Source organism: Eptesicus fuscus, chromosome 13 (assembly GCF_027574615.1).
Source record: "Eptesicus fuscus isolate TK198812 chromosome 13, DD_ASM_mEF_20220401, whole genome shotgun sequence".
In the NCBI taxonomy this organism is placed as follows: Eukaryota; Metazoa; Chordata; class Mammalia; order Chiroptera; family Vespertilionidae; genus Eptesicus; species Eptesicus fuscus.
In genome coordinates, this window is record NC_072485.1 from 17,440,898 (window position 1) to 17,466,193 (window position 25,296).

Genomic DNA, 25,296 nt, shown 5'->3' on the forward strand with positions numbered 1-25,296 from the left:
CTAAGAAATGCCAGCAATATTTAATACCAAAAAACTAGGTACAAGTATATTAATGCCAAACTAAATTTAGTGTTATCTCTCTTCAATTTAAGTATTTTTAATTCTGTTTTTACTTTTCAAAGTAAAAATTCTGATAAAGAAACCTGTATATCAAATAGAAAAAGTTAATAATTTTTGTTAATTTTTTTATAGAATTGGATTGATTACTTTTCAGTCAATTCCATATTTTTTCCTGGTAGGTAAAGATTATTTTTGTTAAGTAAAGACTTCTTATATGGTTTGGCTCGGCGGATAGAGTGGTGGCCTGTGGACTGAGGGGTCCCAGGTTTGATTCGTTCGATTCCAGTCAAGGGCACATGCCTGGGTTGTGGGCTTGATCCCCATTGGGGGGGGGGGGGGGGGCATGCAGGAGGCAGCCAATCAATGATTCTCTCTCATCATTGATGTTTCTATCTCTCTCTCTTCCTTTCTCTCTGAAATTAATAAAAATATATTTAAAAAGTATATGACACCACCTTATTCTTCTAGCTTCCTCTCTCTTAGGTACAAGTCAATATTAATGTATCAGATCCAAATAGATACCAGTGAAGAAAATCTGTGGCTCTGGACTTGAAGACCTTGTCTCTGTTGAGTAAAAGGGTATATTAGAATAGGGTATAGATAACTCTGTGGATGGAAAGAGAAGGAAGAGCATACCATACCAGTTAAGTCAGAGTGGTAGGCTGGTGAGAGAACACTGCCTTAGGGTCTGAAATTTAGGGGGAAGATTGAGAGCAGAGGTCAGAGTAGAATATGGAAAGTCATGACTCACCAACTACACATAGAAAAATAGTTCGTATTGTTAATAACAATAATAAATTTATTAAATATATACTATGTTTCAGTTATTTTACTTATAGTATTTTATTTTATCCTCATAAGAATAATACCATTGTAGCTATCACTGTATTCATTTTACAGATCCTAAAGCTGAAACTTATTAGATTAATGTGTTTTTCCATTGCTCCAACAGCCAATAAGTGGAGGAGGAGCTAGCACTGGAGTTTAGATCTGTAAAACTCTAATCGTTGTATCGTAAATCAGTGAGCTAGATACAAAATGCCTAAATGAGCCAATTAGTTAGGAGTCATCTTTATTTTGCCCGGGTTCAGAGCAGAATATCTCTGTCAAATTCTGAACAACTAAAGGAAGGAGCATTCCCTTTTTATATCCTTCTAGTTCTTTATGTAAGTTATTTTTGCAGAGGGCTTGTAACCTTGAGTATATATTATATATAACAAATACCTGTCATATCTATACAGACAACTTGTAACCTTGAGTACATATCTATACAGGCACCTGGCATGGGAATATTATCAGTATCAGCGTATCAGCCCCTTATGTTAGATGGCTAGCTTGCAAGGTCGGACAGTTAAGTTTATCTTTTCTATTATTCAAGCTAAAAAACAGTTATTTTTACAGAATAAAAGACTGTCTAAAAATAACAGAGTTGACTTATGGAACAAGGTACTAGCAAGAAATAGCAGAGAACTTCAAAACAGCAGTTTCAAACAGCAGTTTTCCCAAAGAAGAGATCATTACTAGGCTTCATAATGTCCACACCCTTTTCATTACTGCTTTGCCTAACAGCCTTGGGGTGATTTAGCTAGGACTGCCTTTCAAAATATAAAAGAAATGAGTGGAAATATCAAATTTATTATGTCAAAACTGAGCTGTAACTCACCCTCCCATCACACACACACACACACACACACACACACACACCACATGCATACACCAATTCTGCTTCACCTACAACCTTTCTATCTCAGTTGATATGATTTCATAATTTTAACTGCTGAATCCATAAACTTTGGAAGTATCTTCGGCTCATTATTTTTCTCATGTCCCATAGGCAATCTGACAAGGAAACCTAGTTGACCCCACTTTCAAACTATATCCAGAATCTGACCATTTCTCACCATGTTTCCTGCCACTACCCTAATCTGAGTTTCTACTATCTTTCACTTGATTTTTGTTTTACAATAGCCTTCAGATAAAGCAGTGGGTCAGCTCAATGAATCTGATTTTTAAAAAGTAACCCAAATCTTGTCATTTATAGGCTTAAAACCTTCTAAAGGATCTCCAAACCTTGTACAATGTTTCTACCAACCCTTCATGCCTACGTTGCAGACCTTGGAAAGTAAGAAATTAAATGACTTGCCTAAAGTCAGACAGCCTATAGTTATATAGATGAGGCTGGAACCCAACGATGCAATAAGGTGAGAATAGTTTCAGGTTCATTAGTCACATTTAAATAATGATAATTTATTTAGTTTATTTCATAGTGGAGAAATGTGGCAGAGAACTGTTTTCCTACACAAATGAAAGTTGTTCAAAGGCAGTGATAAACTTTTAATTCTAGAATCTCCCCAGGATCCTTCTTAAATAAAAGAACCATTCTTCCTCAAAATGGCCAAGCATGTAACACAATGACTGACTTTCAAAGTGTATGCTGTATTCTAGGTGATGTTTGCCATCTATTAATATAAACAAGAAGTGCTTAATAATTAATGATGGAAGTATTAGTTCAATATCTTTATACTCCTCAAATTACAACACCTTTTTCACTAAGGTCTACTACTCTCCGAAAATGTCCCCTTCCCCTAATCCTCCCTTCTACTCCTACCTACATGTAAAATAAACTATGTTGACTTGAATTCTCTCCTTAAGAAAGCAAACATTAATCACCCACTTTGCTCTAGGAATGATTCAGAATGTTAATTATTAATCTATGGTAGATGCTGAATGAGGAAATTCCTCAGTTAGCACTGGGTAACATGGAGGCCCCCTTTCCAGGGGCAGCAGGCCCTATTTATACCTTTTACATCAAATCAAGAAAATAGATGAAAATTGAGTAGATAAGGCAAATGCACATGCCCTTCGGCATTATTCCAATGTGTTGATCAGTCTGCTTGATTCTAGGGAAGAGAATTCAATTGATATTCATTGTTCTGATTTGCAATATTTTTACTAGTGGCCCTCACCAACTTGATACCTTGGTAATGGGTAGAAGTAGATGTGAATAGACCAACATATTAAATATTGCATTATATATAAAAATAAATTGTGTTATATATTTACTTGTTAATAACCCCAAGAACCCTATATAAAAAAGGATACACTTCAATTAAAGAATAAATAAGGGTAATAAAAAGTAATATAACAAGTACTAAGTATTTTGAGTTACTTCTCTGAGGTAAAAGTCTTTTGGTGTTTTTTGTTATGTCACAGAAGAGAACTATGTTTATAAACTACTCATTCATTCTCATTTCATAGGTGGGTCAAAAGGGGATAAAATTATTTGCTCAAAGGCACAGAACAAACAATGCTGGCACCCAGCCCCATGATTCCACCACCCAGCTTGGAGGCGCGAGACCATTTGTGAAGTTCTGATGAGTAATGTATCAGTGGAGAGAGGTGGCACTGGAGTCTTTAAAAGCTTTCCTTGCTCTAATTTCCATGATTGAAAGCAACATCAAAATTGCTCCCCATTATGCACAGTGAATAATATGGCTCTTGAATCAGTTCTTAAAAGGTTATATTATGGAGACACTGTCTGAAAAACAAACATTTTCAGGGTTGTTTCTGATCCTAACAATTACTTACATTCAAGAGGGTAGTTTATTTTTCATTTCACTTTAGGGATTTGGTCAGAAATTGGAAAATAGATGGAATATCCTCAACTAAAAGCTCTTTCATCTTCTGAAATGTAAGTTAGTAAACAAAATCAACAAAAAAATTTCAATAGCATGAGGATAGTACCTGAGGAAGTTATTTAAATGTGGGGCACAATGTTTTCTGGTAGTTTGAATGACACTTGCAACAGAAGAAAAGAATCTTAGTAACAACCTTCAGTCATTGTTGATCCACTTCTTTCATGGTTCTTTAAGGACACAAAGGGAGACTGAAACAGCAATGGACTAGGATCTAAAGAACCCAGTGGTTTTTTCAGAGCATTTCATCCCAAAGCAGCACTCTTTTCAAGTGCTCATGGAACATTTTTCAGAATAGACCATGTTAGACCACAAAATAAGTCTCAATAAATTTAAGAAGATTGAAATCATATCAAACATCTTCTCTGACCACAATGGTATAAAACTAGAAATCAATTTTAAAAACAACAACCTGATAAACACACAAACACATGGAGGTTAAATAATATGTTACTAAACAATGGATGGGTTAACAATGAAATTAAGGGGGAAAATCAAAAGATACCTTAAGACAAGTGAAAATAAAAACACAACAACCCAAAACATATGGGACACAGCTGGAAGCAGTCATGTGAGAAAAATCCATAGCAATAAAGGCCTACTACAAAAAAACAAGAAAAATCTCAAATAAACAATCCAACCTTCCACATAAATGACCTAGAAAAAGAACAACAGCAAATCCCAAAGTGAGTAGAAGGAAGGAAATAGATCACAGTGAAAATAAATAAAATATAGTATCTAAAAAACCCCCACCCAAAACCAATACAAAACATCAATGAAACCAAGAGCTAGTTCTCTGAAAAGATAAGCAAGATTAATAAACCTTTAACCAGAATTATTAAGAAAAAAAAGAAATACAAAAAATTGTAAGAAAATATGAACAATTATATGCTCAAAAATTGGCCAATCTGAAAGAAATGAATAATTTTCTAGAAACATACAATTTTCCAAAGCTGAATTAAGAAACACAAAATCTGAACAGAGTGATTACAACCAACAAAATTGAAGCAGAAACTTTAAAAAACTCCCAATAAACAAAAGTCCTATATCAGCTGGCTTTACAGGTGAATTTTCCCAAACATACAAAAAAGAACTAACACCTACCCTTCTCAAACTATTGAAAAAAATTCAAGAGGAGGGAAGACTCCCATGCTCATTTTATAAGGCCAACTCAGGGTCTAATGCACGAATTCGTGCACCTAGAAAGGAACTGTGGGCCACTAGGCTGCGGGGGGCACAGGGAGGGTCTAGGCTCATCCTCTGCGCCCCTACCTGGCCCCTACTGCCACAGCTCCTGGTCCCCTCTCTGCTGGCAGCCCTGATCTCGCAGTCACTGCTCCCAGGCACTGAGGGCTCTGGCCCCGCTTGCACCTGCTGACGGCGTGGAGCGATTGGTGCCAGTGCCAGCAGCGGGTGCGAGCAGCAGCTGCTGCCCTAATCACCCCTCAGGAGCAGGGGGAGGTGGAGAAGCTCTGAGGGTTGATTGGGGCTGGCAGCCTCCACTTGCACTTGCTGACAGCACTGAGCCATCAGGATCAGCGCCGGGCACTGGCAGTGGGTGCGAGAGGCGGCTCCGGTGCTGTCAGTGGGAGGGACTGTGGCACACGGGAGCAAAGAATTTTCAGTAACCACCAGAGGCTCGCCCTGATGAGAGTGATCAGCGCCCCGCCTTGGTCTGGCGCCCCCCTCACCTGCTCCACCATCCCACTATGGCCTCTGCCCATCATGTTCCGCGCTCTGCCACCTGCTAACAACACCTGCCATGTTCTGCACACGCCTCCTGGTGGTCAGCGCACATCATAGCGACCAGTTGTTCAGTTGTTCCACTGTTCGGTCTATTTGCATATTAGGGTTTTATATATATAGATAGCACCCTAATTCCAAAACCAGATAAAGACACTACAATGAAAGAAAATTATAGGCCAATGGCCCTGATGAGCATACATCCAAAAATCCTCAACAAAATATTAGAAAACTGAATTCAGTAATATATTAAATAGATAATATACCATGATAAAGTGGGATGAAGATTGGTACAATATTTACAAATCAATTAATGTGATGTGCCACATAAACAAAATGAAGGACAAAAATCATATAATCATATCAATAGATACAGAAAAAACATTTGAGCTGAAACCGGTTTGGCTCCGGGGATAGAGCATCGGCCTGCGGACTCAAGGGACCCAGGTTCGATTCCGGTCAGGGGCATGTACCTTGGTTGCGGGCCCATCCCCAGTGGGGGTTGTGCAAGAGGCAGCTGATTGATGTCTCTCTATCATCGATGTTTCTAGCTCTCTGTCCCTCTCTCTTCCTCTCTGTGAAAAATCAATAAAATATCTTTTTTAAAAAAAGAAAAACATTTGATAAAATCTAACACCTGTCCTATATAATAAAGAGATAATATGAAAAAAAAGATGTAATATGCAAATTGACTGTCACTTCAACACACATGATGGCTGCCCACATGTGGTCAAAGATGGTTGCCCCATGTGGACACAAGATGGCCACCACAAGATGGCCGGCAGGGGAGGGCAGTTTGGGGAACCAGGCCAGCAGGAGAGGGCAGTTGGGGGTGACCAGGCCTGCACAGGAGGACAGTTAGGTGTTGATCAAGCTGACAGGGGAGTGGTTAGGGGGGTGATCAGGCTGGCAGGCAGAAGCCATTAAGGGCAATCAGGAGGCAGGCAGGCAAGCGGTTGGGAGCCAGAGTCAGACATCCCTCAAGGGGTCCCAGATTGGAGAGGGCCTCTAGTCTATAATAATAAAAGTGTAATATGCTAATTAGACCAGACAGCTGAACAACCTTCCAGATGTCATTCTGGATGTCCTTCTGTACAAAGCTGTGGCGGCAGGGGCTGAGGCAGGCAAGTGGTTAGGGGCAATCAGTCAGGCAGGCAGAGTGGTTAGGGGTGATCAGGCAGGCAAGCAGTCTAGTGGTTAGGAGCCAGCGGTACCGGATTGTGAGAGGGATGTCCGACTGCCAGTTTAGGCCTGTGGGATCGGGCCTAAACTGGCAGTTGGATATCCCCTGAGGGGTCCCAGATTGTGAGAGGGTGCAGGCTGGGCGAGGGACAAGCCTCCCCCTACCCCCCCCAGTGCACGAAATTCATGCACCAGCCTCTAGTTTATGATAAAAACTCTTAGCAAAGTGGAAATAGAAGGAACATACCTCAACATATTTAAGGCATATATGACAACCCCACCACTAGCATTATACACAATGGGAGAAAACTGAAAGCATTTCCCTTAAGATCAGGATGTCCACTTTCACCACTCTTATTCAACACAGTACTGGAAGTCTAGCCTCAGCAATCATAAAAAAGAAAAGAAAAGAAAAGAAAAGAAAAGAAAAGAAAAAAAGGAAAAAAAAAATAAAAGACACCCAAATTGGAAAGAAAGAAGTAAAACTGTCATTATTTGGAGAACCCTAGATTCCACCAAAAACTACTAGAACCGATAAATGAATTCAATAAAATAGCACAATACAAAATAAATATTCAGAAATCAATTGTGGTTTTTATACACCAATAATGAACTATCAGAAAGGGAAAGTAATAAAACAATCCCATTTACAATTACATAAACAATAATACCTAGGAATAAATTTAACCAAAGAGGTTAAAAACCTATACTCAGAAAATTATAAGATTCTGAAGGAAAAAATTGAAGAAGATACAAATAAATGGAAGCATATACTGTGCTCATGGATAGGAAGAATTAGCATTATTAAAATGTCCATTCTTCCCAAAGCATCCTATAGAGTCAACTCAATTCCTGTCAAAATATCAATGACCTATTTCACAGAACTAAAATAATCCAAAAATTCATATGGAACCATAAAAGACTCCAAATAGCCACAGCAATTTTAAGAAAGAACAACAAAGTTGGAAGTATCATACTACCTGATATCAAACTATACTACAAAGCTATAGTAATCAAAATAGCATAGTACTGCCATAAAAACAGTCATATAGATAAATGGAACAGAATAGAGAACCCAGAGTAAATCACACCTATATGGGCAATTAATATTTGACAAAGAGGCTGAGGTAAAACAGTCTATTCAATAAATAGAACTGCAATGATTGGACAGACACATGCAAAAAAAATGACACTAAACCACCTTCTTATAGTATGTACAAGAATAAACTCAAGTTAGATTAAATACTTAAAGGTTAAGACTCAAAACCATAAGACTCCTAGAAGAAAACATAGACTGTACATTTTATGACATTTCTCTTATCAATATTTTTTTCTTACATATGTCCTCAGGCAAAAGAAACAAAAAAAAAAATAAACAAATGGGATTCCATTAAACAAAAGTTTTTGCACAGCAAAGGAAACCATGAACAAAATTAAAAGAAAACCTACTGAATGGGAGAAAATATTTTCAATGATACATCTGATAATATCCAAAATTTATAAAGAACTTATGCATCTCAACACCAAAAAAGCCAACAATCCAATTTTAAAAAATGGGCAGAGGACCTGAATAGAGACTTCTGCAAGGAGGACATACAGATGGTTAATGGACTTAGGAAAAGATGCTCAATATCGCTAATCATCAGAGAAATGCAAATTAAAACCATAATGATATATATCACCTCACACCTGTCAAAATGACTATCACCAATAAATCAATAAACAAAACTGTTGGTGAGAATGTGAAGTAAAAGGAACCCTCATGCACTGTTCGTGGGAATGCAGATTGGTGCAGCCACTATGGAAAACAGTATGGAGGTTTCTCAAAAAATTCAAAATGGAGCTGCCTTATGACCCAGCCATTCCACTTCTGGGTATATATCTGAAGAAACCCATAACACTAATTTGAAAGAATTGATGCACTCCTATGTTCATTGCAGCATTATTTACAATAGCCAAGATATGGAAGCAGCCCAAGTGCCTTTTGACAGATGAGTAGATAAAAAAGTGGTGGTATATATATATATATATATATATATATATATATGTATATATATATATATATATATATGTATATATATATATATATATATATATATAATGGAATATTACTTGGCCATAAAAAGAGAATGGATTTGCAACAATGGATCTAGAGGGTATTATGCTAAGTAAAATAAGTCAGTCAGAGGAAGACAAATACCATATGATTTCACTTATATGTAGAATCTAATGAACAACGTAGAAACAGATTCATAACACAGAGAACAGACTGATGGGTGCTAGAGGGGAGGTATTTGGGGGGACTGGAGGAAACAGGTAAAGGGATTAAGAAGTATACATTGGTAGCTATAGAATAGTCACAAGGAGGTAAAGTACAACATAGGGAATATAGTCAATAATATTGTAATAACTCGCTCAGCCAGTGTGGCTCAGTGGTTGAGCATCAACCTATGAACCAGGAAGGTCACAGTTCAATTCCAGGTCAGGGTACATGCCCAGGTTGCAGGCTAGATCCCCAGTGGGGGGCATGCAGGAGGCAGCTGACCAATGATTCTCTCTCATCAAGATGTTTCTATCTCCCTCTCCCTTTCCCTTCCTCTGTAAAATCAATTAAAAATATAAAAAATAATAATAATAATATTGTACTAACGACATATGGTGCTGGGTGGATACTAGAAATAGTTGTGGTGGGAGGGAGGTAACACTTGGTAAAGTATATGATTGTCTAACCACCTGCTATACACCTGAAACTAATACAAAATAATATCGACTGTAAGGTGTAATTGAAAAAAAGGAGACCACCTCTAAAAAAAGGACCCAATGTTTATTACCAAATCCACCCACTAGCTTTGCGATTTTGAGGTAGTCATTTAACCTCTTTAAGCCTCGGTTTACTTATATGTTAAATAAGAATGTTAAAGCTAAATAATCAGTTAAGGTTCTCTTCTGTTTTAAATTTTGAAAACTGGTTGGTTGTTTTTGATTTAACAAAATGTTTACTCTCAACCCCATCTCATTGCTTACCCATAATCAACATATATTCCCATGTATTCTCTACACTGAAAACTAGGTATTATCTCACACTGTTGAGTAAATCATAAAACTATTCCTCCTTCTTAGGTCAGAGTGATCATTTTCCAGCACACATCTAATCATGTCATTCTCTAGATTACAACATAATTCTAATAGCCAATACCTATTGAGTGCTTGCTAACATACATTGTTCCCATTGCCCTTAGGATAAAGTTCCGTTCCTTACAAAGCTGGCAACGTCCTTTAGGGATTGAGTCCATGCTTAACAGCCTCATTTCTGGTCATGTCTCTTCCTGATATTCTGGTGCAACTGCATTAAATTCATTGCAGCTCTTCTGAAAGGCAGCCTTGAGGTGATAGGCAGAATATGCTGTGTCCTGTGCCTTCACCATTTCTCTCTTTGCCTGGTTAACAAAAATGCCATAATCCAGCTTTCACCTGCTCCAGGAAACCCACGTGGATAGGCGCCCCTCCTCCTGTGCTCCTGCACTACTCCTAGCGCAGCACTCCTTACAAGGTGTTAAATGACCTGGTTACCTTTCTGCTTCCCTCTACTGTAAACTTTTTGAGGGTGAAAACTATGTATTCCTAGAGCCTGCATGGTTAAACTCAAACATTCGTTAAATTAATGAAAGAAGAAGGCATGCTTTTCTTTCTTCCTCTTCCCATCTCTCACATTCCCAATATTGTCATGTCAAATCCGAGAAAACCTAGTGAAATCCATTGTGCTCTGAATCAATTATTTTCTTTTTTCACTTCCCCATTAAGACTTATCCATTCCATGATCTCTTCTGTCAGAGTCTGGATCTACTTGCCCATTTGTCCAACGGAGGCTCACATCTCCCCGCCAGCTTCCCAAAGAAGTGACTTCAAGCAATGCAGGAATTGAGGGGCCTGAGATATTTCTGACCAAGTCCACCAAAGGGCCCCCCTGCTTTGCCAACATGTAAAACCCTTGTTGCAACACTGTGACTTTCAAAAATATAGCAGCTGTGATGATTTTCCAATCAGGATGATTACTGTTATTCCAGGGATGGCATAGAAAAATAGTTCTAATTTTTAGAGAGGTTGTTTTACTAATTATAAATATTTGCCTGACATCAGATTTTTTTTTAAAGTACCTCTGAGATTATCATGTTTTGACTTTCAAATTTGGATATGGGTGTGTTTTTTATAAAGACATAACTGACAATTCCATCTAGAGCAAACCACATGAAAAAGATTTAGTATCAGAAAAGTAAATTGTTTCTCCCCGTGGGAGAAAGTATAAGAAATGTTAGGAAGAAAATCCTTCTCTTCACAGTTGGTACCATGCCCTTTGAAAAGCCAGGCCTCTTTGACACTTTGCACCTCTACTGTTGATTGTCTTACACAGTCTTGGGTTTAAGGTTGGAGAATTTTGGAGTCTAAACACAGGAAGAGGACAGAATGTGACTGCAACAGCTAATAATGTTTGTTGTAAATTTGAATCATCCTAAGACCTCCTAAGCCTTCAACTACTGTTTGCAAGAGACTGAAGAAAACAGGTTGCCAACAAGAGAGCAGGAAGCATATTTCCTTTCTGATTGGTGTTTCTGGATTCTTGGGATATATTCCTAGAAGTGGGATTACTGGGTCAAATGGGAGTCCCATTTTTAATTTTTTGAAGAAACTCCATACTGTTTTCCACGGTGGCTGCACCAGTCTGCATGAAGGTTCCTTTTCCCCCACAAGAAACCAGAAATTCCTATCAGAAAGGATATATGCACCCCTATGTTCATAGCAGCACAATTTACCATAGCTAAGATTTGGAAACAGCCTAAGTGCCCATCAGCAGATGAGTGGGTTAAAAAACTGTGGTACATCTACACAATGGAACACTACACTGCTATAAAAAAAGAAGGAACTCTTACCATTTACAATAGCATGGATGGACCTGGAAATCATTATGCTAAGCAAAATAATCCAGTTGGAGAAAGATAAATATCACATGATCTCACTCATTTGTGGAATATAATGAACATAAACTGATGAACTAAAATAGATCTAGATAGCATTGAACAGACCATCCAACCTTAGAGGGAAGGTGTGGGGCAGGCAAGGGGGTGAGAAATCAACAAAGGACTTGTATACATGCATATAGGCAGATAGGCAGAACCCATGGACACAGACAGTAGGGGAGTGAGGGCATGTGCTGGCGGGGGGTGGGAGAGGGAGGGTAGTGGGAACGAACGGGGAGAGTTCAATGGGAGAAAAAGGAGACATATGTAACACTTTAAACAATAAAGAATTTTAAAAGAAGAGAGAGAGAGCAGGAAGCAGCGGATTGCTAGTCTGGGGGGTTGTCTGCAAGCCAGGTAAACACTGACAGGAGATGTGTTTTGTGTAAGCAAATCCTTGTGGATTTGGTGGTATTAAATCAACTTCTGAAATATCTAGATTTAGGCTGGCCATCAAGGTTTAGTTCTGCATGAGATGGTAACTTATTTGGCAGCATCAAGTATATAAGAATTATTGCAGAAACTGTTTAAAACAAACAAACTTCTTTGCCCGTGTCACATTAACATATATAAATTCAAGCTTTAAATCCTTTGGAAATATCCCCTTTGGAGTTTAGATGACTTTTTACTCTTAGGACTTTGCAAAAACTTAAATCTAAAGGCTAGGAAGAAGGAAGAAGTCTCCTGTCAGGCCACTTCCCATCTGATCCTTCTTAGACATGAGTTCTGAGTGCAACAAAGAATTTCCTCTCATGCCCATTCATCTTGTGAATTGTCATCAGTAGCATTTGGTACTTTACACAGAACTTTTACATGTATTATCTTGTTCCTATCAATATCCCTGACATCAGGCAGGGCAGTTGTGTCTGCCCCAGTTTAGGAGATAAGGAAACAGACTACCAAAAAGTTGAATGACTTAACCCAGTGGTCGGCAAACTGCGGCCCGCGAGCCACATGCGGCTCTTTGGCCCCTTGAGTGTGGCTCTTTTTACTTCAAAATACCACAGCCTGGGTGAGTCTATTTTGAAGAAGTGGAGTTAGAAGAAGTTTAAATTTAAAAAATTTGGCTCTCAAAAGAAATTTCAATTGTTGTACTGTTGATATTTAGCTCTGTTGACTAATGAGTTTGCCAACCACTGACTTAACCAAATTCATAAAGCTGAAGGATAGTGAAGCTAAGATGGCAAGCCTGGCTTTCTGGCTTTAGACCCAGAAATTGTTCCTGTGCTTGTTCTTATTCTACTTATAGATCCTTATAATGTAACTAGAGGCCCGGTACATGAAATTTGTGCATGGGGGTAGGGGGAGAGGATTCCTCAGCCCGGCCTGGCACCCTCTCCAATCCGGCACCCTCTCCAATCTGGGACCTCTCCAATGCACGGATCAGGCCTAAACCAGCAGTTGGACATCATTCTCACAATTTGGAACTGCTGGCTCCTAACCGCTCACCTGCCTGCCTGCTTGATCACCCCTAACCACTCTGCCTGCCTGCCTGATGCCCCTAACTGCTCCGTTGTCTGCCTGATCACCCCCAACCACCTCTGCCTGCTGCCTGATTGCCCCTAACCTCTCTGCCTGATCGCCCCTAACTGCCTCTGCCTGATGGCCCCTAACTGCATTCCCTTGCCGGCCTGATTGCCCCTAACTTCTCCCTTACTGGCCAGATTGCCCCTAACCACCTCTGCCTCCCAGTTGCCCCTAACTGCCCTCCCCTGCTGGCCTGATTGCCCCTAACTGCCTCTGCCTTGGCCCCCGACACCATGGCTGTGTCTGGAAGGATGTCCAGATGGATGTCCAGAAGATGTCTGGTCTAATTAGCATATTACCCTTTTATTAGTATAGATTATCCATATAGTAACAAGCATGTTAGGCTCTCAATGGATATATGTGGAATGAACCAATGCCTCTTTTATGGCTGGAGGAGAAAAGTTACCATATGTCTGGAGACTAGAAAGGTACTTAACATAGAGAACCTTATTTAACCTTCACAGCTATCCCATGAGACAGCTACTATTACTATCACCATCTTACAGTGGCAAAAAAATAAAATGTATTTTTGAGATGCTTCAGTATGTTACTTATTGAGATAGTATCATGATCCAGGCATTGTGTAAATCCTACCTAATAAAAGAGTAATATGCAAATTGACCCTAACTCTGCTACACCCACAAGCCACGCCCATAAGCCACACCCACAAGCCAATCAGGAGCAAATATGCAAATAAACCCAACCAAGATGGCAACAGCCACAGAGAGCAGGAGGGAGGCTTGGGTTTCCCTGGTAACAAAGGAAGCCAAGCTTTCTGCCTGCCGTTGCCTGCCTAAGCCTCCACTCAAGGCTACAAAGTTTCAATTATAGAAGCTAAACAAATCCAAACAGAAATGGAGGCAGCCACTGAGCTGGAAAGAGCAGGAGGCAAGGGTTGCCCCTGGCAATGGAGGAAGCAAAGCTTCTGCAGCCTTGGCTGGCCTAGGCCTCTGCTCCAGGCTACAAAGTTTCAATTATAGAAGATACATCAATCCCAAGAGAAATGGCTGCTGGCCATGGAGTGAGCAGGAGGCTTGGCTCTGCTCCAGGCTACAGTTTCAATTGTAGAAGGTAAATAAATCCCAGACACCAGGGCCTCTGCTTGAGTCGCCAGGGGGCATGGCTGGCCTGCAAACCACCACAGGCCCTTCACCCAAGCCAACCCACACCCCAAGGGAACCCCCACCCTGATTCGGGATACCCTTCAGGGAAAACCAGCTGACCCCCACCCATGCACCAGGCCTCTATCCTATCTAATAAAAGAGTAATATGCAGATTGACCATCACTCCAACACACAAGAGGGCTGCCCCATGTGGTCAAAGATCCTCCCCCATGTGGACACAAGATGGCCAGCACAAGATGGCCAGCAGGGGAGGGCAGTTCAGAGGGACCAGGCCTACAAGGGAGGGCAGTTGGGGGCAATCAAGTCTGCAGGGGAGGGGAGTTAGGGGTGACCAGACCAGCAGAGGAGGGAAGTTGGGGGTGACCGGGCCTGCAGGGAAGGGCAGTTGGGTGGGACTCAGGCTTGCAGGAGAGAGCAGTTGGGGGGGCCAGGCCTGCAGGGGAGGGCAGTTAGGGTGACTGGGCCAGCAGGAGAGGGCAGTTAGGGGTGACTAGGCCTGCAGGGGAGGGCAGTTAGGTGTGACCAGGCCTGCAGAGGAGGGCAGTTAGGGGCAAACATGCTGGCAGGGGAGCATTTAGACATCAATCAGGCTGGCAGGGGAGTGGTTAGGGGGTGATCAGGCTGGCAGGCAGAAGTGGTTAGGGGCAATCAGGAAGGCAGGCAGGTGAGCAGTTGGGAGCCAGCAGTCCTGGATTGTGAGAGGGCAGTCAGACATCCCTCGAGGGATCCCGGATTGGAGAGGGTGCAGGCTGGCCTGAGGGACACCCCCCCCCCACCCCCATGCACAAATTTCGTGCACCAGGCCTCTAGTTTTTATATAATTGTCCCATATAATCTTCACAACAACCTTATGTGGTGGGTACTATCACAATCTCTCCCATTTTACAGAAAACTGAAGCTTAGAAAAGTTAAGCAATTGGCTGTGGGTCAGACAGAGAGCTGGGTCTGATTCAGACTTTGGTCTGACACTTGTCCTGCATCTCCTCTGCTGAAAACAAGCTTTGGCTCACAGGACCTGCACTCAGACTTCATGGCCCACTCTTCCATCTAGAGCAGTGGTTCTCAACCTTTCTAATGCCGCGACCCTTTAATACAGTTCCTCATGTTGTGGTGACCCCAACCATAAAATTATTTTCATTGCTACTTCATAACTGTAATTTTGCTACTATTATGAATCATAATGTAAATATCTGTGTTTTCTGATTGTCTTAGGCGACCCTGCTAGCGGTTCTCAACCTGTGGCTCGCGACCCACAGATTGAGAACCGCTGCTGTAGAGCTCTGCCTGATGTCAAGGATATTGATAGGAACAAGATAATACATGTTGTGGGGTCACCACAACATGAGGAACTGTATTAAAGGGCCATGACATTAGAAAGGTTGAGAACCACTGATATAGAGCATACTGCCTCCTGGGAAACTATGCGTACCTCGAAGGATTGAAGTATGATAACAATGTTCTCTTATTAAATGTTCTATAGGAATCAATATAAATAAAATAAATTTCAAAAGTGGTCTTGTAGAAATCCTCTAAATGAAAAGAAACCCTAAGTTCCGCTTTTCTGAAGTTAAGTTTGTTTGTTAATATTACAATGGTTAGTATGTCACAAACTGGCAGACACTCCAAATCCCCCATTAACATCATGGTAGTTGCTGATATACATTTAATTTATTTTGACATGTAAGCAAGAATCACCCAGACTGTGATTATTTTGTAGAGAAGACTGAGAAGAAAGCGAAGTCCTTATAAATGAGATTATAATTTAAAGATCCATACCTAAATTACAAATTTTTCCTTTCCTCTAGCTATCAGGATCACCACAAACTGTGATGCACAAACATTGTGAAGTTGTGAAATTCTGTAGTGCAATTTTTTAGATTTCTAAACATCTGTGCATCCTTCCTCTCAAAAGCAAAATGGAAATGTGTGCAAGTTTTCCAAATTTAGAGCAAATTTTATGTTAAGATCTTTTTGAAAATTTAATAACACTACCTGAGATAGTTGTGCCAGGTTGCAAAACAAGAATTTGGAATGACTGGTTGAGTACTACCTGAAACACCAGCCATATAATTTCAATAAAATGACTCATGGGAAATCGATCTGTGGAAACGGGTTGTCAAAAATATAATTTCTCAAGCAAAGGCTTTTCATTAGCATGTAGTCCAATAAGGAAGGTAGGATATATTCATAAAACACTATAATTTTATTCAATTCTGCATATATTTATTAAGAATCTATTTTATGCTCAGACTTATGTACGGTCCTGTCTTTTATACAATGATAAATATACATGGTTTCTGTCATCTTGGAATTTACATTCTAGTGGAGGAAAGGAAATACAGTTGAAAAAGTTAAGTGGAAATAGTGGCTTAAATAACATGATGTGAGAGTACTGAAGCTGAAAGAAATCAATGCCTGGGAGGAAAATCTGGAATCGATCCTTGGAGAAGACAATACTAGAATGCCTCCTACTCACTTATAAAACAAGGGGGGAATTCTCTATACACATCAGTTAGGATGCAAATCCAGTGGAATTCTTATCAGCCTCAATCTTAATTTACCATTCTGAAGCATTTAATACTTTTAGCCACTCTGCTCTTCCCTTACTTTGTCTTCTATTTCCTCCTCCTCCTTTTCTTACTGCTGTGTTTCCTACCATCATTCCTATGAGCTTCCCTCTTATGATGCCATTATTCTCCCTGGTGTCAACATTCTTCATATGTCTACCATATGCTGATGTAGCCAAACTGACATCCCATATTTTAGCTGTTGCCTGAGTTCCAAACCTGTATGCCTAACCATTTACTGCACATCTCCACTGGATTATCTCATTGACGTCTAAACTCAGTATGTCCAAAACCGTATTTGCTTTCTTTTAAGTTTGCTTCTTTTCCTCACACAAGCCTCCCCCTTCATGTCCTGCTTCTTCACCTGCTGCCCCACCCCCAAACCAGATATACCAAATTACTTTCAGGGACCCCAAATCGCTGTGCTATTAAGTGCTCTTGTGCGTACTAGCACACTTTTGCAGTGGACTTCCTTCTGTCCTCTCACATAGTTTTTCAGTCTTCAAAATTCAGCTCAGTTATAATCTATTGCTTCAAATATAATCTATCTTACAATTTCATTTATATGACCTTTCTCTACTTCCGTAGGAAAAGATGCATACTTTATTATTTACATACCTTCCTACTCTAACTAGCCCTATATATATATATTTTTAACCTTTGGGGGAGTAATTTACACTTCCATCTCTGAGGTACAAATAAACACTTTAGAACTACTTTCTAGAAAAATTTAGAGCCACTCAAATTTAGCCTACAATTTCTGGTGACATGCAGATATCTAGGCAAGGATTCACAAATGAATCCCAGTGACCATGTCTTGCAACCCTTCTTTGATGCAGTGAAATAAGCAGTAGCATTTTTTTTTGGGTCCCAAATCCAGAAGGTGTAGTAATAAAAATTGTAGAAGGCACTCTATTAGCTTAAGATTTTATATTAACTTGTTTGACCCAACTTCCCTTTTATGTCTCAAAAAATGCAATGCATACATGCTAATTGTATTAAAAATAAAAAAGCATAGAAAATAAACAATTTCAAGTACAGTTTCCTCTCCACACTCAACCCTAACCAAATCTTTCCCTCCCCAAGAAAAACTGCTGTAATGGTTTAGCATGTATCATTTTGGGGGGTTTGTTATGCAATTTAAGCATATTAATAAATATAATTTATTCAGAAATAGAATCATTTTTCTGCATTTGTCATTTCACATATATCTCTCAAAATCTTTCTATTACTATGAATAAGATACTACCTCATTATTTTGTTTCATGATGTATTATCATGTGAATGTGATAATTTAACTGCTTTCCCTTTGGTACACATTTAATTTGTCTCTAAGTTTTTGCTGTCGCTGTTACTGCTACCAAAAAAATAATGTGCTTGTTTTATTGCTGTATTAAAAGGTATGTGGATTTTAAATTTGATATATCTAATTAAATGGTTTATAATTGGTGTCATGTTTTAGTGGGCAATTTGGTAGTATCTGGAAGTACCCACTTCACTCTATCTTTACCTACACCAGATATTATTAATCTTTTAAAAATTGGCAATAAGCCCTTGCCAGCTTGGCTCAGTGGATAAAGCGTCAACCTGTGGACTGAAGTGTCACAGGTTTGATTCTGGTCAAGAGCATATGCCTAGGTTGTGGGCTTGATCCCCAGTAAGGGGCATGCAGGAGGCAGCTGATCAATGATTCTCTCTCATTATTGATGTTTCTATCTCTATCTCCCTCTCCCTTCCTCTCTGCAATCAATAAAAATATATTTTTTAAAAAGAAAGAATATTCTACTTCTAAGTAAAAAAAAAAAGCAACAAAACTTTAAAAAATTGGCAATATGACTGTGAAAATACATCATACTGTCATTTTAATATTGATTTTTGTTGATTATTAGTTAAATAACTTTTAGTCATTGAATCAGAACCTCTTTTTGAAATATTTACAATATGCAAAGCCTCTTGTGGGTGATCTTATTGGATGGGGATATAGTGATAAGTAAGACAGACAGGGTGCCCATTCTTATGGATTTTATATTCTACTATAGGCCCGGTGCACGAAATTCATGCATGGGGGTGTGTGTCCCTCAGGCCAGCCTGCACCCTCTCCAATCTGGGATCCCGAGTAGGATCAGGCCTAAATGGGCAGTCGGATATCCCTCTCACAATCCAGGACTGCTGGCTCCCAACTGCTCGCCTGCCTGCCTTCCTGATTGTCCCTAACCGCTACTGCCTGCCAGCCTGATCATCCCCTAACCACTCCCCTGCCAGCCTGATTGATGCCTAACTGCTCCCCTGCCAGCCCGTTTGCCTCTAACTGCCCTCCTCTGCAGGCCTGGTCACCCCTAACTGTCCTCCCCTGCAGGCTTGACTGCCCAAAACTGCCCTCCCTTGCAGGCCTGGTCCCTCCCAACTGCCCTCCCCTGCTGGCGATCTTGTGGTGGCCATCTTGTGTCCACATGGGGGCAGCCATCTTTGACCACATGGAGGCAGCCATCTTGTGTGTTGGAGTGATGGTCAATTTGCATATTACTCTTTTATTAGATAGGATAGAGGCCTGGTGCACGGATGGGGGCCAGCTGGTTTGCCCTGAAGGGTGTCCTGGATCAGGATGGGGGTTCCCTTGGTGCATGGGGTGGCCTGGGCGAGGGGCTTGTGGTGGTTTGAAGGCCATCCACGCCCCCCGGTGACCCAAGCTGAGGCCCTTGTATCTAGTATTTATTTATCTTCTATAATTGAAACTTTGTAGCCTTGAGTGGAGGCCTTGGCCGGCCAGGGTGTGTGGAAAGCTTGGCTTCCTCCATCACTGGGGAAACCCAAGCCTCCTGTTGGCTCCGTGGCCGCAGCCATTTTTGTTGGGATTTATTTATCTTCTATAATTGAAACTTTGTAGCCTTGAATGGAGGCCTTGGCTGTCCAGGGTGTGCGGAAAGCTTGGCTTCCTCCATCGCCAGGGGCAACCCAAGTCTCCTGTTCTCTCCATGGCTGCAGCCATCTTGGTTGGGTTAATTTGCATACTCGCTCTTAATTGGCTGGTGGGCATGGCTTGTGGGTGTAGTGGAGTGATGGTTAATTTGCATATTACTCTTTTATTAGATAGGATTTCAGGAAAACAGACAGTACACCAATAAACACATGCATTAGGTTTATGATTCTCTGAGTCAAAATAAAGTAGGGAACTGAGCATATAGTGTAACCTGGGGTACTGCTGTCTTATATAGGGTGGGTATGGAAGGTGTTTCTGACAAGAAGACATTAAAGCCAACCTGAAGGAAGTGAGAAGATGTGCCATGTGGTTATCTACAGGCAATGGGGTTCCAAACAGAGGAAACAGCAAGAGAAAAAGAATCTGGCTGAAACAAGCCTGGCATGTTCAATACCTTGGGCATTTGTTATTTCTTCTGAGAGTTACTTATTCATACATTTTCTCTATGTTCCCACAGGGTTATTATTTTTCCATTATTAATAAACAGGAACTCAAATTATGTCTAGTTATACTTCACCTTTCAAATCCTATATAATAAAAGCCCAGCAGCCATAATGGTGTAATGACCAGAATGACCAATTGACCAGTTGCTATGAGGTGCATTGACCACCTCTCAGTCCCTCCCCTGCAACCTCCGGCCTGCAGGCTCCAATTCCCGGATGGCGAACGGGAAGCAGGGGTGGGTGGCGGCAGGGTGGGACTGGGGACTGGCAAGGGGAACCGGGTGGGTGGTGGCGTCGGGACGGGACTGGGGACTGGTGAGCAGGCGGAAGATGGCCCTGATCGCCGGCTACTCCTAAGGACCCTACCCACGCACGATTTCATGCTCTGGGCCTCTAGTATGTTATAAAGGTTTTCTCCCCATTTGTTTTTTACAAGAATGCATGTATGGTCTTCCTTTTATTGTGAACAAGAGTTTTTAAAGTTTTGTGTCCTGTGAAAGACTTTTTTCATGTTCATTTTTTCCTGTGAAAATAGAGGTCGGACACATTCCAGATTAGTTACCATCAACTACCTATTGCAGATTGTTTCCCTCGCCCTCTGGTATTTCCAAAGGACCCTTTGACTTACCATCATGTCCTAGGGAAGCTTCAGGGCTCACAGATAACCACAGCTGCTGTCATCCCCTCCAAGACATGGGTCTGCCCCCTGAACCCAAAGCTATATACCAAATACAATTTTATTCTTTTCCTCATTCAATGAAGAAATGAAATTTGGGTTGACTTACTGGGGTTCTGATATAACCTTAAAATGGATATAATCCCAGGCTTTCCTCTGGTGACTCTGGAAATGGTGTAGTGAATGGGTAAGTCATGAATTCCTCCCCATTTACATTTTCCTGAGACTCCAGGAAAGTATATGACAAAGGAATTCAGAGTATAATGAAGAAGTTATCCCTCACACCCTTGGAGGACAAATAGTTCAGAAGCTTGGGTTAATTATAACTCCCTAGGTATATTCTAGATCTGGATACACCAGCTTTGAAAGAAACCTGAGGGCATAGTTCTCAAATCTGACAGAGCATCAGACTCATCTGCAAGACTTTCTGAAAATGCAAACTTTGAATCAAGAAATTCTAATTCATTTTTTTAAATTTAAATTCTTTATTGTTTAAAGTATTACATAAGTCTCCTTTTCCCCCCATTGGCCTCTCCCCGGCCACCCCCAACCCCCAGCACATGCCCTCTCCTCCTCTCCCCATCTGTGTCCATTGGTTGTGCTCATATGCATGCATACAAGTCCTTTAGTTTATCTCTTACCCCTCACCCCTGCCTTCCCTCATAAGTTGGACAGTCTATTCAATGCTTCTATGACTCTGGTTCTATTTTTATTCATCAGTTTATGTTGTTCATTATATTCCACATATGAGTGAGATCACATGATATTTATATTTCTCTGACTGGCTTATTTTGCTTAGCATAATGCTCTCCAGTTCCATCCATGCTGTTGCTAATGGTAAGAATTCCTTCTTTTTTAAGGCAGTGTAGTATTCCATTGTGTAGATGTACCACAGTTTTCTAATCCACTCATCTGCTGATGGGCACTTCAGCTGTTTCCAAATATTAGCTATTGTAAATTGTGCTGCTATGAACCCTGGGATGATGATGAGCCCTGGAAAGTGTATTTTTAAAGCCAAATGGCAATTCTGGTGCCGATCCATGCTTGGGAAGCTTAATTGCAAACATGAAGCTCAGATCACACTGATCATTTTGCCAGTTGTCTACACACATCCACAACATCTGTTTTATTTCCAAAACAATTTCTAGAGCACTTGAATATTATGGGCTATTTAATAATCTTTTTTAAGAATGGTGAATGGCAAATGTTTAATAAAATGGAGTATACATGCTTTTAGCTATTCGGTTTTGTGAAATAAAACACTAAGGTTTACCCCTCTAAGAATTAAGTGCCTCTGGTGGCAACACACCTCAAGTTTATAAACTTTGTTCTTTAATATGGAGTATTCTAACTTGCTTTTGCTTTATTTGTTCCCACTGGTTTGTTATTTCTTCAGAGTAAGCCTTATTTTTCAATTTTTTTTCCCCACCATAACATGTCAAAGGCTCAAGAACATTGGAAGCAGAATGGTGGTTCATAAACATATACTGTCTGACCACATGCTCCAGAAATCAGCAAACTGAATAAACCACTATTATATTTTAAGAATTGATTGCTTAAACAGAAAATTAGGTTCTCTATATATTACCCATAAAGGAAGACATCTTATTAATTCACAATAATCATAAACAGTACCTAAACTTCCTTATCTTGAGTAAAATTCTAAAACATAAAGACGATACCAACTAATGTGGTTAGAAAATAAAACACATATGGTAATTGAAATACCAGAATACATAAAACATGATTTCTTTTGGAAAGATCAAATTTGAGGGGGTGGGGGCAGAGAAGGTTGGGGCATGTGGGAGACATGTAGAGGTTGCATTTCCAGGCAGATTTCGCTATTTTTATGACCCTAAAAAAGTCAATGTAGGAGTATGTTATTTCAACGCCAATCACAAGACAGGAAAATACTTGCCTTAACCTCCAGACAACAGCAAAACTAAGTTTATGATTCAGGAATCCATGATTCACTTTAGAAGAATCAGAGGCCAACACACACTGTCAAGTCTTCTGAGCCACTCTGGGGCACAGCAGTCCACATTTTCAGACCTTCATCCGTGCTTTACTAAATGCATCCTGTGCTAGTTGGATGCTTTTCTGTTTCTCATCACTGGGTTTCTTACTTACCTCTCCAGTCTAAGTTTCTCCCCAGGCTCCATCCACCCCTCCACTAAGCACTCCAGCAAGACTGGCAAAAACAATAGTATAAGTACACTTGTTTTCTTCTCATCTCAACTTTCTATGAAGGAGTCTGTATTTATTTTACTGAGATTTTGTATTACTTAGTTCTGGAAATAATTGTGTGGTCAAGATAATGGATACAAAGAGAGAAGCTTGAATATTGCTCCCAATATTATACCTTCTGTTCATGACTGGTGATTCTATATAATAAAAGCCTAATATGCTAAGTTCTGGTCATCCATTCAACGAATCAAAACATAAAATGCTAATGATATGCTAAGGCCACTCAACCAGTCACTATGATGTGCACTGACCACCAGGGGCAGGCAGACAGTCAACCAGTCAACCAGTTGCTATGACGTGCACTGACTACCAGGGGGCAGACCAGTAGGTTATCTTGCTGCTGGGGTCTGGCCAATTGGGACTGAGTGAGATGGGCCAGATATGCTCTGGAGCCCTCCCGCGGTCCCTCCCCAGCTGGCCAACTTCCCACATCCCTCCCCAGCCTCGATCATGCACGGGTGGGGTCCCTGGACCTGGCCTGCACCCTCTCGCAATCCAGTACCCTTAGGGGGATGTCGTAGAGCCAGTTTTGCCCCAATCCCACAGGCCAGGCTGAGGGACCCCACTGGTGCACAAATTCATGCACCGGGCCTCTAGTTATGAGTATAAAAGAATAGGCCTCTTTCCTTAAGGAGTTGGGAGTGGAAGGGAGATCTCTCTGGTGTGGTTTATGCTACAGAGTCCTACCCTGAAGTATCATGCCAAGGTGAGACCTTACCTGAAATCACATTTTTGCTGGGCTCTATCTCCTTTGTTTTTCTGCTTTCCTTTAGTGGCTCTGCCTGGACCACACTCCCTGAATGAATCATATGCACTCAATCCCTGCCTCAGGCTTTGCTTCTAAGAGACCCAAACAGAGACAATGTCTAAAAAGGACTTTTAGGAATTTTGCTATGGGCTGTATGACTTACTGGTATAATTCCAAGGTGTTTGATCTTAGCATTTGTTTCTTTTGAATATATCACTACATGGAGATGGCCTTTTGGACAAAAACAAAAAGGCCTAGATTATTTATCCTATCTAATAAAGAGGGAATATGGTAATTGAGCATCACACCCTCACAGAGATGGCAGCGCCCACAGTCAATAAGGAGGGAATATGCTAATTGACTGCCATGCCCTCAAAGATGGCGGCACCCACAGCCACAAGAGGGTGGCACAAAGTCCTCTCAGCCCCACCAGGGTGGCAGGCACATGGCATGGCCAGGCCCGCCTCCAGGCGGGTCTGGCTGCTCTGTGCACCTGCCTCCGGAATCCCCCAGTCCCCTCACCCCCCGGCCGCCCAGGGCTGGCCCAAGGCACAGGCAAGCCTTGGATGGCAGCTGCCCAGCCAATGCCCAAGGCGCAGGCAAGCCTCAAGGCTCAGTTAACCAGGGCCGGCCAAGGCTTGTGCTGCCAGCAGCGGCAGCAGCAGAGGTGTGATGGGGGCGTCGCCTTCCCCTGATCGCTGGGTCACCTCCTGCCCCTGAGGGCTCCCAGACTGTGAGAGGGGGCAGGCTTGGCTGAGGGACGCCCCCCTCCAGTGTATGAATTTTCATGCACCAGGCCTCTAGTATTATGATAAACTTCTTTGAACTTCAGAAGGTAATCTACCTTACTGTCTCTTCAGATCTTCTCACATGCTGCTCCCTTGGTCTAGGAAAATTTTCATCCTGTTTTTTTTTGTTTTGTTTTGTGTTTTTTTTTTTTTTTTGTCTAGAAACCTCTAATTTATCCTCAGTTTAGATTCTTCCAGAAACTCTCCCACATCTCTTCCTACCTTTCCTTTCTGAATTTATGCTACATATCTCCCTCTCATGTATTCTCATGACACTCTGTACATCTTCTAGTCATGATATATTATAAACTCAAGAAGTACATGGGATGACTATATCTTGGTCATTTCTGAGTCCTCAGAATCAAACTTGGTAACTGACATATAATAGGGATGAAATTTGAAATAAAAAAAATGAGCAAATGTGTAAATGCTAACAAAATGGAAAATTTGTTGGGTGGTATTGTTTATTTTGTGATATCTAGAAAGGGCTTGGGCATGGTATAGATT